The sequence below is a fragment of the Fukomys damarensis genome, unplaced genomic scaffold (genome assembly GCF_012274545.1).
Source record: "Fukomys damarensis isolate Sample0158 unplaced genomic scaffold, DMR_v1.0_HiC HiC_scaffold_14, whole genome shotgun sequence".
In the NCBI taxonomy this organism is placed as follows: Eukaryota; Metazoa; Chordata; class Mammalia; order Rodentia; family Bathyergidae; genus Fukomys; species Fukomys damarensis.
The window spans coordinates 38,594,450-38,609,162 of record NW_022900926.1 but is presented as its reverse complement, the minus strand read 5'-3'; positions in this window follow the sequence as shown (position 1 = coordinate 38,609,162).

Genomic DNA, 14,713 nt, shown 5'->3' with positions numbered 1-14,713 from the left:
TTTTTTTTTTTTTTTTGGTATTGGGGATTGAACTTGGGTCCTTGTGCTTGCAAGGCAGGCCACCCAACCACTGAGCTAAATCCCCAGCCCTAATTTTGTTTCTTGATCCATTCTGCCATTCTCAGAGGTTTTGAAGTTCCTCTTGAGCTCTTCCTGGAATGTTCTTTCAGGTATCCACAGTGAATTTATCTTTGATTTCCTTTGAGTCTCTGTTTAAATGTTTCCTCCCCTGACCACTTTTTTAACACTCTCAAACTCCTTATTATTTTTTTTTGGTCATAATCTTTACCACTGGCAGACACTACTAACTGATTGTTTATTGTCTGTCTTCTCTCCCTTGAATGAAAGGTTGGTGGTAGTAGTGGGGTTCTTTTTTATTTGCTACTTATTAACTAGCACAGAGAAGAGTAACTTGGAAACAAACAATAAATAACTATTTATTGAATGAATGGATCAATGAGTGGATTAAATGTTTCCAACTACACATTCATTATGATTAACAGGCTTTTTTTTCTATTTGCTTCTGAGATTTTATTTTTTTGGTACTGGGGATTGAACTTGGGTCCTTGTGGTTGCAAGGCAGGCCACCGAACCACTGAGCTAAATCCCCAGCTGTTTCTGAGATTTTAAAGTAGTATTATGAGTCATTTAGAGGTACAGTGGATATGCACATATTCTCAGTATCTGTGATTTGATTTTGTATTACTTTCTCATTACTGAGACAAAGTCTCTGAACATGAGCAAAATGCATACAAACTTTGTGCCAAGGCATAACACACATCATCTGGAGTCCAATAGCCAATGCAGTCCTTTTTCCCAGCAGAAACCTCCTGAGCCTGATCTTTACCAGTAGGATTTCTGTCCGCATTCTGGTCTTCTGAGCACTGACCAGAATTTCCCATCAAGTACAGCCTGAGGCATTCAAGCTCTACTTTTTCAGCAAGTGTCTCTAAACCTTTCCTAACTTTTCCTCTTCCCAGAAGCCAATTCCAAAAGCTCCTAAACCATGTGGTCAGGTGCAATCACAGCAGTGACCCAACTCCTGGTACCAAATTCTGTGTTACTTTTCTCTTAGTGCTGAGATAAAATACCCAACACTCAGTTAAATGGGGAAAGGTTTATTTCACTCACAATTTATAGAGCTTTCATTCTATAATCTGCTGGCTCCAAGGTAGGGTGTCACGGCAGACAGGCATCACAGAGGAGAAACTTTTCATGGTGGGCAAAAGGTAGCAAAGCAATGAGGGTTGACCACAGCTCTTTCTATCCCTGTTATCTTATTCAGACTACTTAGGGCAGGTAGCACTCACACTCTTAATCTTAGTTCCCTTGATTTTAGCATTATACCATAAATCAATCTTACTGGCACATATTCTAAATCCAGTCACTTCTGAAAAACCCTACCTATGACTATATGAGGCTTTAGAGAGACATCTAGAAACAAGCTATAACAAATCTATAGTAAAACTTGGGGTTATAGTAAAACTTAAGAAAGAAAATAATGATATTAGCTTATCACATTTATGTGATTATGTATAAAAATCCTTTTCACAGCTGGACTTGGCACATACTTGTAATCCTAGCACTTAGAAGGTTGAGGCAGGAGGATAGCTATTAGTTTGAGACCAACCTGGACTATATAATGTGATCCTGTCTCAAAAAAAAGAGATCACTTTCACATTACCTTATTTGATCTTACAAGTTTGGTGAGTTAAGTGTTATCTGTCATTTCATGAAAAAAGAAATTAAGACTTAAAATTATTTTCTTTAACAAAAAATATATGCATTAAATAGCTAACCTAGTATGACAGTATTGGGTCAATATTTCTATAAATGTTCAAGTTTAGCATCTTTTGTTTTTGAATTGTCAGAGTTAGAGTGTTAATGGAAAGACCTCACTTTCTTTATTATATGTGTTAAAGGGCTTTTGGCCAGTAGGCTGATTTTGGAGGTTATCTTTAAATTAGTGAAATTTTTAAAAATTAGAGACAGATTGGTAGAGATATTTTAGGTACATGGAATCATGTGAAACAATATTCAGTATTAAAAGTTTTTTTTTTTTCCTCAAGGGAGCAAATAGGAGGTTTTCTTGTGAAAGGACATGTGTAAATATCACATTGTCTCTCTGGTGTGAGAAACTGAAAAAAGTAAATAATGTATAGTAGATAATGTGAAATAGGAAGAAATTTTTTACGAGAAAAAGAATTAGGAAAGGAGAAGTGGGAAAGGAAGAAAGGGAAAAGAAAAAAATGAGAAAAGAAGGAAAATGGAAACAAAGTTTTTGTAGATAGAAGGGGAAGTAGGGTTTAAGGGAAGGGAGAGAATGGGAAAAAAGATAAATCAAGATATATATACAGGTACAAATTTCCTATGATTAATGTGATCATTATGTATATCTAATTTGGACCAGTAATATTAATAATTAAAAAAAGAGAAAAAGGACAATTCAGTTACTCTGTTAAGGATCCAGGAGAAAACTACAAAACAATATCAGTTGAATGCTAAGGAATTATACAAGGTGTGTGATAAACAATGAGAACGGAGCCTCTGAAAGTCTGTTTTGCTACTTCCGGAATATATAAAATCATAAGGACTTGGCTTTCCTCTTACTTTCTTGAACAGTTCAGTTCAAAAGCATTTAGGTGGGGATGAGTAAGGTTGGTGCCATGCAGGGAAGAAGTTACTGACCAGGGTTCAGGGATTGAAGACCAGGAGGGGTTGATCTCTTGAGTGGGATGAAGTCTTCAGTGTGTGTGTGTGTGGGGGGGGTCAGTGCCAACATCAGTGGCTTTAGGAAGTGATGAAGCTAGAGTGGAATAATGAGATGTTTCCAGAGTTCAGTGTATTTGTTTATTTGCTGGTGTATGGAACTAAGTTTGATTTGTTGTCCCCCCTGAAATAAGTCATCTTTTGACATAGCATTATCAAAAAATATTCACACTTTATTTCCCATTTTGAAATTATCATATGTTCTCCTTGAGAAGAATTGTTACTGGCTGAAGGAGAATAGATGTTGGGGATAGATTTAATTTGCAGTAGTTTGTTACTATGTCCTAGTAACTTATAAATTAAAGTCTTTTAAATGGATATCTTAGATAATCACCCAAATTATCTTCCAAATTATTAAAGTTTGATTTGGTATAAAGATGTTTAAACATTATATTATGTTTCTATATTAGTAACACATAGGGCTGATATTTACTTGGTGAGTAACTGTACTGTGAATCCTATTTTTAAATAGTAAAAATACTTTTATAGTAGTGAGTAAAAATAAATCCTCTGTTTATTGAGACCACAAGTCACTTATTATTGCTGTCTGGTGGAAGTGAGTAGTACAGCCCAGGAGCATGCTGGTATAGATGCAGCTGGCCCCCTAGAGGTACTGATTTTACTGAGGCATGTGAAATCATGTTGGTAGTGATAATTGTGGAAATGTAGCATTTGATCTTGAATGAGTGATTTAAATCTAATTTTCTACTGTGTAATTGAGTATGATAATATCTACATATTAAAGTCATTGTAAGAACTAAATAATAGTATGGAACTTGGTATCTGATGTATCATAGGCCAGTGATGATGAACATGTTAGAGATGAGTGCCCAAACTGCAACCCAAAACCCACTTATTTGTTATAAATTGCCAACACTGAAATTAAACCCGGATACTGCGATCTTAGTTTAGAAATAAAGCAACTCATACATTAACATGTTTTGTCTAAAAAGAATCAACTTGTGGGCCACAGATTTGCTACCACTGTCATAGGCCCTTGATAACTACTGGATGTTGTGATGAAGAAGAAAAAGATGATGATTCTTTGTATTGTTGGTTTGTCCCTTTCTGCCTAGTTCTTCTGTAGTGGGACATGGGAAAAATGAATAGAGAGATAGACATTAGGAAGCCAAACGTTAGTTGATTGAGAGTGAATTGGGTTATGATGAGCAGATGTGTCAAGTCCCAGTCAATTTTGGAGTGACATCTTGCTAACAGGGATGGCTTCTGGAGAAATAACTTAGCTTCATGGAAAAAGAGTTAGAGTATGTCATTAGAATAGAATTTTAATTTGTGTTCATTAATTACTTATTAATAGATTTTATACATATAAAACTTCTTAAACAGTGCTTGATACACGGAAAGCATCAGTAATTGTTGCTTTCATCACGGGATAGTACCTGTTCACTATTTCTTGCCTTTATCCAACAAATATTTAGTGAGAACCCACTAGCTGCCAATTTTCATATTAGATATTATGGGTATGGAATGAACTAGATAAGCTGGGCCATTATTATTGTGAAGGTAACGTTGTAATGGATGGAAGATCTACTACTTTGTGTCTTAATTCCTCATAAAATTTTTAAAAAGTGTAAAATGTAAAGAAAATTCAGTTTTAAAATTTTAGGACAGAATTTGCCTATAACACTATTTAATTGATTGACTCTTTGCTGATGTTTTATTCAGCCTGCTGTATGTAGGCATTGTGCTAGGTTCTGGGGATATTATAGTAACCACAGGTAACACCTGCATTAAGTGCAATCCGTGAGGCACTCAATGAGTAGGTAATTGTAAATATGATTAATTTTACAAAGGAAAAAATACTAAATTTGTGTTGTTGATTTATACAGCAGATAATAAAAATGTCTGGTGTGTGTGTGTGTGTGTGTGTGTGTGCTGGGGATCAAACTCAGGATCTTGTGCTGGCAGGGCAGGCATAGTGCCTTTGAGCTAAATCCCTGGCCCTTAGTGTCTGTTATTTTTGATAGAAGGGGAATTATGGAGAATTTATCCAGTTAACTTTTCCTTCCAGTTTGTGTACTTACGTTTTTTTTACCTGCTTCTTCAGGAGCAGTAGGACATCATGGAGACAGCTTGGTAGAGAAGATCATTTCGGCACTTCCACAGCTTCCAGGCCACACTTTTGATGTGATGGTGAATATGGTGGAGCTCACCTCACTGCAGACCCAGGAGGAGAATCAGAGTATGGTTGCACCAGGTTGTCTTGCACAAGCCAAGTAAGATATGTAGTTTTTTTTTTTCCTCTCATATTTCTTCCTTTTCCCTTTCCTTTATGTTGTATAGTTGGTATCCCTGTAGAAAAAAAACAATAAAGAGATGGTCTTGTTGAAAAACTCATAATGGGTAACATTTAAAAGAAGTATTTTTATGTTTTTTATTAATTTAGTTTATTGGCACATTTAAGTTATACAGTACAATTACATTCATTATTGGGATCTTGTACCTTTATACGTCTTGGTTCTCATTTTTCCCCTTATACATGTCCTTCCTTTACCCCCTCCTCCCCTCCCCATTCACAAAACACTTTATTTTCATTTTTTCATATTTTTTTCCTTTTCCTTATTACCTTTCCTCTACCCTTCCTATTTTCCCTATACCTTTAGCCCTTTTCTTCCTATTTCAAATGGTCAATTATATCATTAGGATCTTATGTACTATTATAGTTTTTTCCCCTTATACATGTCCTTCCTTTACCCCCTCCTCCCCTCCCCATTCACAAAACACTTTATTTTCATTTTTTCATATTTTTTTCCTTTTCCTTATTACCTTTCCTCTACCCTTCCTATTTTCCCTATACCTTTAGCCCTTTTCTTCCTATTTCAAATGGTCAATTATATCATTAGGATCTTATGTACTATTATAGTTTTTCAAATATATCCTCAAAATGTATCCATTTTCCTATGAATACTTCTATTTTTTCATTCTTTATGACTGAGTAGTATTCCATTTTATAGAAAAACCATATCTTTGTCTGAGGAGCAGCTGGTAAAAACTTTTTCCAACATTTTAGGTTGTCTCATAGTTCAGTTGATGGTTTCTTTTGCAGTACAGAAGCTTTCTAATAAGATGAGATCCCACTTGTTGATTCTTTGTTCCAGTTCCCATGCTACTGAAGATTTGTTCACAAAGTCTTTTCCTATGCCAATGTCTTTAAGAGTTCTTCCTAACTTATCTTCCAGCAAGTTTAGTGTTTCTGTTTTAATGTTTAGATCCTTAATCCACTTGGATTTTAATTTAGTGCATGGTGAAAGATAAGGGTCCAGTTTTTATCTTTGGCAGGTTGCGATCCAGTTTTTCCAACACCATTTATTAAAGAGGCTATCTTTCCTCCACTGAGGATGGTCAGCTCCTTTGTCAAGGATGACATAGCTGAGTACATCTGGGTTTGTTTTTGTGTCTTCCAATCTGTTTCACTGATCCTCAGATCTGTTTCTTTGCCAGTACCATGCTGTTTTTATCACAGTGGCTTTGTAATAGTTTCAAATTGGGAATTGTTATACCTGCTGCCATATCTCTGTTGCCTAGGATGGCTTTTGATATTCTAGGTCTCTTCTGGTTCCAACTGAATTTTTGGATTCTTTTTTCTAGTTCTGTGAAATATAGTGTTGGAATTTCTATTGGCATTGCATTGAATCTGTATAGCAGTTTTGGTAGTATGGCCCTTTCACTATGTTGATTCTTCCTACCCAGGACCAGGGGATATCTTTCCATTTTCTTATATCCTCTTCAATCTCTTTTTTTCAGAGTGCTGTAGTTTTCAGTGTAGAGATCTTTGATTCTTTTGTTCGGTTGATTCCTAGATACTTCATTTTTTTTGGATGCTATTGTGCAAGGAATTGTTTCCCTAATTTCTCTCTCAGTGACTCTGTTATTTGCGGTATAAGAAGGCTATTGATTTTTGGGTGTTGACCTTGTATCCAGCTACTCTGCTAAAAGTGTTAATTAAGTCTAGAAGTCTTTTGGTAGAGTTTTTTGCGTCTTCAATGTAAAGTATCATATCATCAGCAAATAATGGCAATTTAACTTCTTCCTCTCCTATCTTTATTGCTTTAATTTCTTTCTCTTGTCTAATTGCTATGGCTAATGTTTCCAGAACTATATCAAAGAAGAGTGGTGATAGTAGGCATCCTGGTCTTCTTCCTAATTTTAACATGAAGGTTTTCAGTTTTTGGCCATTTAATATGATGTTGGCTGTTGATTTTTCATAGATAGCCTTTATTAAATTGAGATATAGACCATCTATTCCAATTTTTTGTAGGATTTTTATCATGAATGGGTGTTGAATTTTGTCAAATGCTTTTTCTGTATCTATCGAAACAAAGGACTACTATCAAGAATATATAAAGACCTCATTACAATCAGCCCCCACAAATATAAAGATCCAGTTCAAAAATGGGCATCTGAAATGAACAGACATTTCTCAGACAAAGAAGTAAAAGCAGCAAGTAAATATATGAAAAAATGTTCCACATCACTGGTCATTTGAGAGATGTAGATTAAAACAACACTGAGATTGCACCTCACCCCACAAAGAATGGCTGTTATCAAGAAATCACACAATAACAAATGTTGGTGGGTTTGTGGGGAGAAAGGAACCCTTCTCCATTGAGTGCAGACTGTTGCAATCACTATGGAAATCAATATGGAGATAACTCAAAGAGCTGAGACTAGAGGTTCCACTTGACCCAGCTATCCCTCTGCTGGGTATCTTTCCAAAAGAATTAAAAGAATCATACCACAGTGATGTATGTGCAGCAATGTTTATAGCGGTGCAGTTTGTAATAGCTAAAACTTGGAAACAGCCCATTTGCCCATCAGTTGGAGATTGGATAAAGAAGATGTGGTTTTTCTATAAAATGGAATACTACTCAGCCATAAAGAATGAGAAATTAGATTCATTCATAGGAAAATATACATATTGAGGATATACTCCTAAGTGAAATAAATCAGTCACATGTGTGTAAATACCGAATGGTTTCTCTGGTGTGAAAAACTATAATAGTACATAAGATCCTAATGATATAATTGACCATGTGAAATAGGGAGAAAAGGGCTAAAGGTATAGGGAAAATGGGCAGGGTAGGGGAAAGGTAATAAGGAAAAATAAAAAAATATGAGAAAATGAAAAAATGGAAATAAAGTATTTCTAAATGGGGAGGGGGTGGTGAAGGGAGGGCATGGACGAGGCAAAAAAAAATGAGAACCAAGACCTGTCGTGTAAAGGTACAAAATCCTTATAATGAACATAATTGTACTGTATACCTAAAATGTACAGATAAACTCAATTAAAAAAAAAAAAGAAAACCACATCTTCTTTATCTTGTTTCCAATGGATGGGCAAATGGGCTGTTTCCAAGTTTTAGCTATTACAAACTGTGCCGCTATAAACATAGGTGCGCATATATCACTGTGATATGATTCTTTTAATTCTTTTGGAAAGATACCCAGCAGAGGGATGGATGTGTGTCATATTTATTTCACTTAAGAGTATCGCCTCAATATGCATCCATTTAGCTACAAATGTCTCTAGTTTCTCATTCTTTATGACTGAGTAGTACTACATTTTATATTTTAAAACAACACATTTTCTTTATCCAGTCTCCAGTTGATGACTAATAGGACTGTTTCCAAGTTTTAGCTATTACAAACTGTGCTACTATGAATATGGGTACACATATGTTGCTATGGTATGATTCTTCTAATTCTTTGGGGAAGATACCCAGCAGAGGAATAGCTGGGTCAAATGAGACCTCTAATCCTAGTTTGTTGAGGTATCTGCATACTGAGTTTCACAGTGGTTAAACCAATTTACACTCCCAGCAGAAGTAGAGAAAAGGTTCCTTCCCTCCCACAACCCCATCAGCATTATTATTGGTTGATTTCTTAATAGCAGCTATTCTTTCCAGGGTGAGATTTAATCTCAGCATTGTTTTCATTTGCATCTCTCAAATGACCAGTGATGTTGAACATTTTTTATACTTATTTCATATTTCTAATTCTGTGTCAGTACTGTCTGTTCATTTCAGATGCCCATTTTTGCATTAGGTCTTTAAATTTGGGAGGTCTGATTTTTTTAAATTATTTATATATTCTGGAAAGTAGACTCTTCTCTGAGGAAGAGATGGTAAAATATTTTTCCTGCATTGTGGGTTGTCTCTTCATTCTCTTGGTGGTTTCTATTGCTGCACAGAAGCTTTTTAATGAGATCCCAGTTGTTTATTCTTTGTGTTAATTCACATGAGACCGTAGATTTGTTCATAAAATATTTTCCTACATCAATGTCTTCAAGAATTCTACCTATCTTCTCCTCCAGCCAGTTTAGCATTTCTGCTTTAATGTTTAGATCTGTGATCCATTTCTATTTTAGTTTAGTGCATAATGACAGATATAGGTCTAGTTTTAATCTTTGGCAGGATGGAACCCAATTTTTCCAGCACGATTTATTAAAGAGGCTATCTTTCCTCCAGTGAGGCTGTTTGGCTTATTTGACAAAGATGAGGTGGCTGACTATGTCTAGAGTTGTTTCTGCATTTTGTAATCTGTTCCACTGGTCCTCAAGTCTGCTTCTTTGCCAGTACCTTGCTGTTTTTATCACAGTAGCTTTGTAGCATAGTTTTAAAATGGAGATTGTGATACTATTTACCTTGTTTTTTATTGTCTAGAATTGATTTTGCTATTTTAGGTCTCTTCTTGTTCCAAATTAATTTTTGGATTATTTTCTCTAGATCTGTGAAATATGCTGTTGGAATTTCTGTTGGTATTGCATTAAATCTATATAGAAGTTTTGGAAGTGTGACCATTTTCTCTATATTGGCTCTTCCTACTACGAGTAAGGGATATCTTTCCGTTTTCTGATATCCTCTTTAATCTCTTATTTCAGAGTACTGTAGTTTTCAGAGTAGAGGTCTTTGCTTTCCTTCATTAGGTTGAATCCTAGTTTTTTTTTTTTTTCTTTTCCTTCTTTCTTTCTTTTTTTTTAAAGGAGTTGTTTTCCAGTTCCTCTCACAGTGAATCTATTGTTCATGTACAGGAAGATTATTGATTTTTGTGTGTTGATCATGTATCCACCTACACTACTGAGCTTGATTGTTAAGTCTAAAATACTTTTGGTGGAGTTCTTGGGGCCTTCTATATAGAGTATCGTGTCATCTGAAAATAATGACAATTTAACTTCATTTCCTGTCTTTATTCTTTTTATTTCTTTCTCTTATCTAATTACTGTGACTAATGTTTCCAAAACTATATTGAACAAGAGTGATGATAGTGGATATCCTTGTCTTGATTCTGATTTTAGCATGAGAGAATTCATTTTTTTTTTTTTACCATTTAGTATGATGTTGGCTGTTGGTTTTTCATAGAGGGCTTTTATCAGGTTGAGATAAAGACCATCTATTATGCTTTTCTATAGTGCTTTTTATTACAAATCGATGTTGGATTTTTTGAATGCTTTTTTTTCCATCTATTGAGATGATCATATGGTTTTTGTCCTTCGCTCTGTTAATATAGTGTATTTCATTTAAAGTTTTGCTTATGCTGAACCACCCCTGAATCCCTGGGATGAATACCCTTTGGTCAGGGTCTATAATCTTCTTGATGATCTTGTCCATTCTATTTGTCAGTACATTGTTGAGGATTTTTGCATCTATCTTCATTCATGAGATTGGCCTCTAGCTCTCTTTTTTGGTTGGGTCTTTCTCTGCTTTTGAGATCAAGGTTATGTTTGCTTCCAGGAATGAATTTGGGAGTATTTTCTCCCTTTCAATTTTATTGAAGAGTTTAAATACTAATGGCAATAGTTCCTTTCTAAATGTCTTGTAGAATTCAGCAGTGAAGACATCAGAGCCTGGGATTTTCTTCATTGGTAAGTTTTTAATTACATTTTTAATTTCATTGAATGATATTGGGTTACATAGAATTTTTAGGTCTTCTTCATTCAACTTTAGTAATTCATACGTAGTTAGAAATCTGTCTATTTTTTCTGTGTTTTCCACATTATGGCATATAGCTTCACAAAGTAGATATTGATGATCCCCTAGATTTCTGCTGGGTTTTGTAATTTCACACTTTTCAACCCTAATTGCATGAATTTGGGTGTGTTTTTTTGTTTTGTTTTGTTTTTTGCTTTTTTGATAAAGGTGGCTAAGAGTTTGTCAATTTTGTTTATTCTTCCAAAGAACCAACTCCTTGCTTCATTGATTTTTTTTTGTATGTTTCTTTTAGTTGCCATTGCATTGATATCTGCTCTGATCTTTATAATTCCCTCTCTTGTGTGAGTTTTGGGTTTGTCTTACTCCCACCCCACCCCCTTTTTTTTGTATCGGGGATTTACTTGAGATATTGTGCTTACAAGGCAGGCAGCAGAACCACTGAGCTAAATCCCTAGATATGTCCTGCTCTTCTTTTTCCAGAAGCTTGAGGTTTAGCATTAGGTTGTTTAATTGATCTTCTCTATTTTCCTAATATGAGTATTCATTGCTATATTGTTCCTTCATAAGACTGCTTTCATTGTGTCCCACAAATTCTGATATGTTGTACTGACATTGTCATTTAATTATAGAAACTGTCTAATTTCTTTAATTTCCTCTGTGCCATTCAGGTGTGTGTTGTTCAATTTCCATGTGTTTTTTAAGTTCTTGATGTTTATTTTGCTATTGATCTCCAATTTCATCACACTACTATCTGATAATATAGAGGGAATAACTTCATTTGCTTTTTGCTTACTTAAACATGCTCTATGAGCAAGTATGTGCTTTATTTTTGAAAAGGAACACTGTGCAGGTGGAAAGAATGTGTATTCTGATTTTGTGAGATGATACACTCCATAGACATCTGTTGAGTTTATTTGTTCAGCAGTGTGGATGAGTTCTAGAATTTTGTTGTTGATATTTTGTCTAAAAGTTGTATCTATTTGTGACAGTGGTGTATTGAGTTCCCCCACTACTATTGTATTAGTGCTTATTTGATTTTTCATGTGTTATTATTTGTTTTATATAGTTGCACTAGTATTTGGTGCAGATATATTTATGATTGTTATATCTTTCTCTTGAATTGTTCCCTTTAGAAGGATGTAGTGTCCTTTGTCTCTCTTAATCAGTGTTCATTTGAAATCCATTTGATCTGCAAAAAGAATAGCTACTCCAGCTTTTGGGGGATTTCTCTCTCATGGCATAATATTTTCCACCTGTTATCTTTCAATTATTATTTTCTTTTTAATTAAATGTGTTCCTTGTATATACCATGTTGCTGGCTCTTACATCTTGACCCATTCTGCCAGTTTATTTCTATTGATTGCTGAATTGAAGCCATTAATATTAATGGTTGTAACTGATATGTATTGGCTTATGCTTCTCTTGACCTTTTTCTGTTGGTGGCTTTTCCCCATTTGCATTTAATTTCTTGCCTTAACTGAGTGATTCATTCTGCTGTGTTTTGTGGTGTTGTGACCCTCACTGTCTTTTCCTAGGATATTGCTAAAAGATTTTGCAGGTTTGATACTAATGAAATTGCTCAGGTGCTCTTTTTTATGAAAGTATCTTATTTCTCCATTGATTTTGAAAGATAGTTTTGCAGTGTACATGAATCTGGTTTGGAGGTTGTCTTCCTTTAGGGCTTGAAATACTTCACTCCAGGCTATTCTTGACTTGAGATTTTGTGTTGACAAGTCTGCTGTAATTCTGATAAGCTTTTCTCTGATGTGATTTGTTTCTTTTCTCTAACTGTAGTATTTTGTTCTTCTGTTGGGTTTCTGGCATCTTGACTTTTATATAACTAAGTATAAGTATTTTTGTCATGGGTAGTTTCCATGTCTTATATACTTCACTTCTCTCTATGTCAAATTGTTTTCCCCTACTTAGGAAGTTTTTAATTAATTCTGTGAACAGGTTTTTATGTCATTTTCACTGTCTCCTGTTTCTATTTTTTCTCATTGAGTTTATTGGTATATTTTAGGTATACAGTACAGTTACATTCATCATTGGGATCTTGTACTTTTACATAACAGGTCTTGATTCTCATTTTTTCCCCTTACCCTGCCCTCTGTTCACCCACTCCTCCCTTCCCTATGTACAAGCACTTTTTTTTCCATTTTTTCATTTTCTCATATTTTTTTCTTTGCCCTTATTTCCTTTCCCCTATCCTTCCCACTTTCCCTACACCTTTAGCCCTTTTCTTTCTATTTCACATTGTCAATTATACCATTAGGAACTTCTGTACAATTATAGCTTTTCACACCAGAGAAACTATTCAGTATTTATACATGTGTGACATTTATTTCACTTAGGATTATATCCTCAATATGTATCCATTTTCCTATGAATGATTCTAATTTCTCATTCTTTATGGCTGAGTAGTATTCCATTTTATAGAAAAACAAAATCATTTTTATCCAGTTTCCAACTGATGGGAAAATGGGCTGTTTCCAAGTTTTAGCTATTACAAACTATGCCGCTGTAAACATAGGTGTGCATATATCACTGTCATATGATTCTTTTAATTCTTTTGGAAAGATACCCAGCAGAGGGATGGCTGGGTCAAATGGAACCTCTAATCCCAGCTCTTTGATGGGAAAAACTTTTTAAAAGCTGCTCCTCAGACAAATAACTATTATATAGAATACATAAAGAACTCCAAAAAATCACCCCCCAATATAAAGACCTGATTCAAAAATGGGCATCTGAAATGAACAGACATTTCTCAGACAAAGAAGTAAAAGCAGCAAGTAAATATATGAAATAATGTTCCACATCACTGGTTATTCAACAGATGAAAACAATACTGAGATTCCACATCACCCCACAAAGATGGCTGCTATCAAGAAATCAACCAATAACAAATGTTGACGGGGTTGTGGGGGGAACAGAACTGTTCTGCATTATTGGTGCAAGTGCAGACTGGTGCAACCACTGTCTCCTGTATCTTCATGGACTCTGATCAATCTTGTGTTCTTCTTCTTTGTATCATCTAGCAGCTGCTGGATTGATTCCTGTGGTCCCCTGCTATTTTCAAGAAATCTTTCTTTTCCTGGTCACTAATCAACATGCACATAATGGGAATATCATAATGAAAGTAAGAAGAGAAAGAAAGTATTATTCTAAGAGAATAACTGAAACATTTCTAAATGTGATAGAAAACATGAATTTACATGTCTAAGGAGCTCTATGAACGTAATGTAAGAAACTCTAAGAAACCAAAGAAACCTGCAGATGCATGTTGCCAAACTGTCAGAAACAGTGAAAAAGAATAAATTATGAGAGCAGAAAGGGAGAATCAATTCTTCATACTCAGGACACTCTCATTTTTATATTACATTAGACTATAAATAAAATAAACTCAAAGAAGATAAATTAAACTGAAAGTTTTTCCTTTGAAAATAAAAAAATATTGACACAAAGTTAGCTTGAATACAGTAAAAGAAGAAATAAAGGTCAAATGATTTACGTGTTTAAAATCAGAAACTAATTTGGGATTATAATCCAGATCTCTGAGTCTCTGTTCATTTCTCATTTTATTTTCTGTTAAGACTAAATATTTCAATTGACTTATTTTTACATTTTCTAATTTGTTTTTTCTGGTAGACTAAATCTGCTCTTGGGCATCTCTAGTAAAGTTTTTAATGTCAATTATTGTTCTCTTCAACTCTAAAATGTCTATTTGCTTCTTTTTTATAATTTCAATTTCTTTGTTGATGCTGTCCATTTGTTTAGAAATTCTCCCATAATTTCCTTTAGTTCTTTTTATTAGTATATGTTTGCAATACATAGCATTTACATTTATACATATGTATCATACTTTGATCATTTCTCATTTCTCACCCGTGCCACAACCCAACTTCTCTCCTCTGCCTCATCTCATTTTAATTAGTTCATGAAATACATGTGCGATACATAATTTAAATTTAAATAATTTTAGAAATTGTATTATTAGA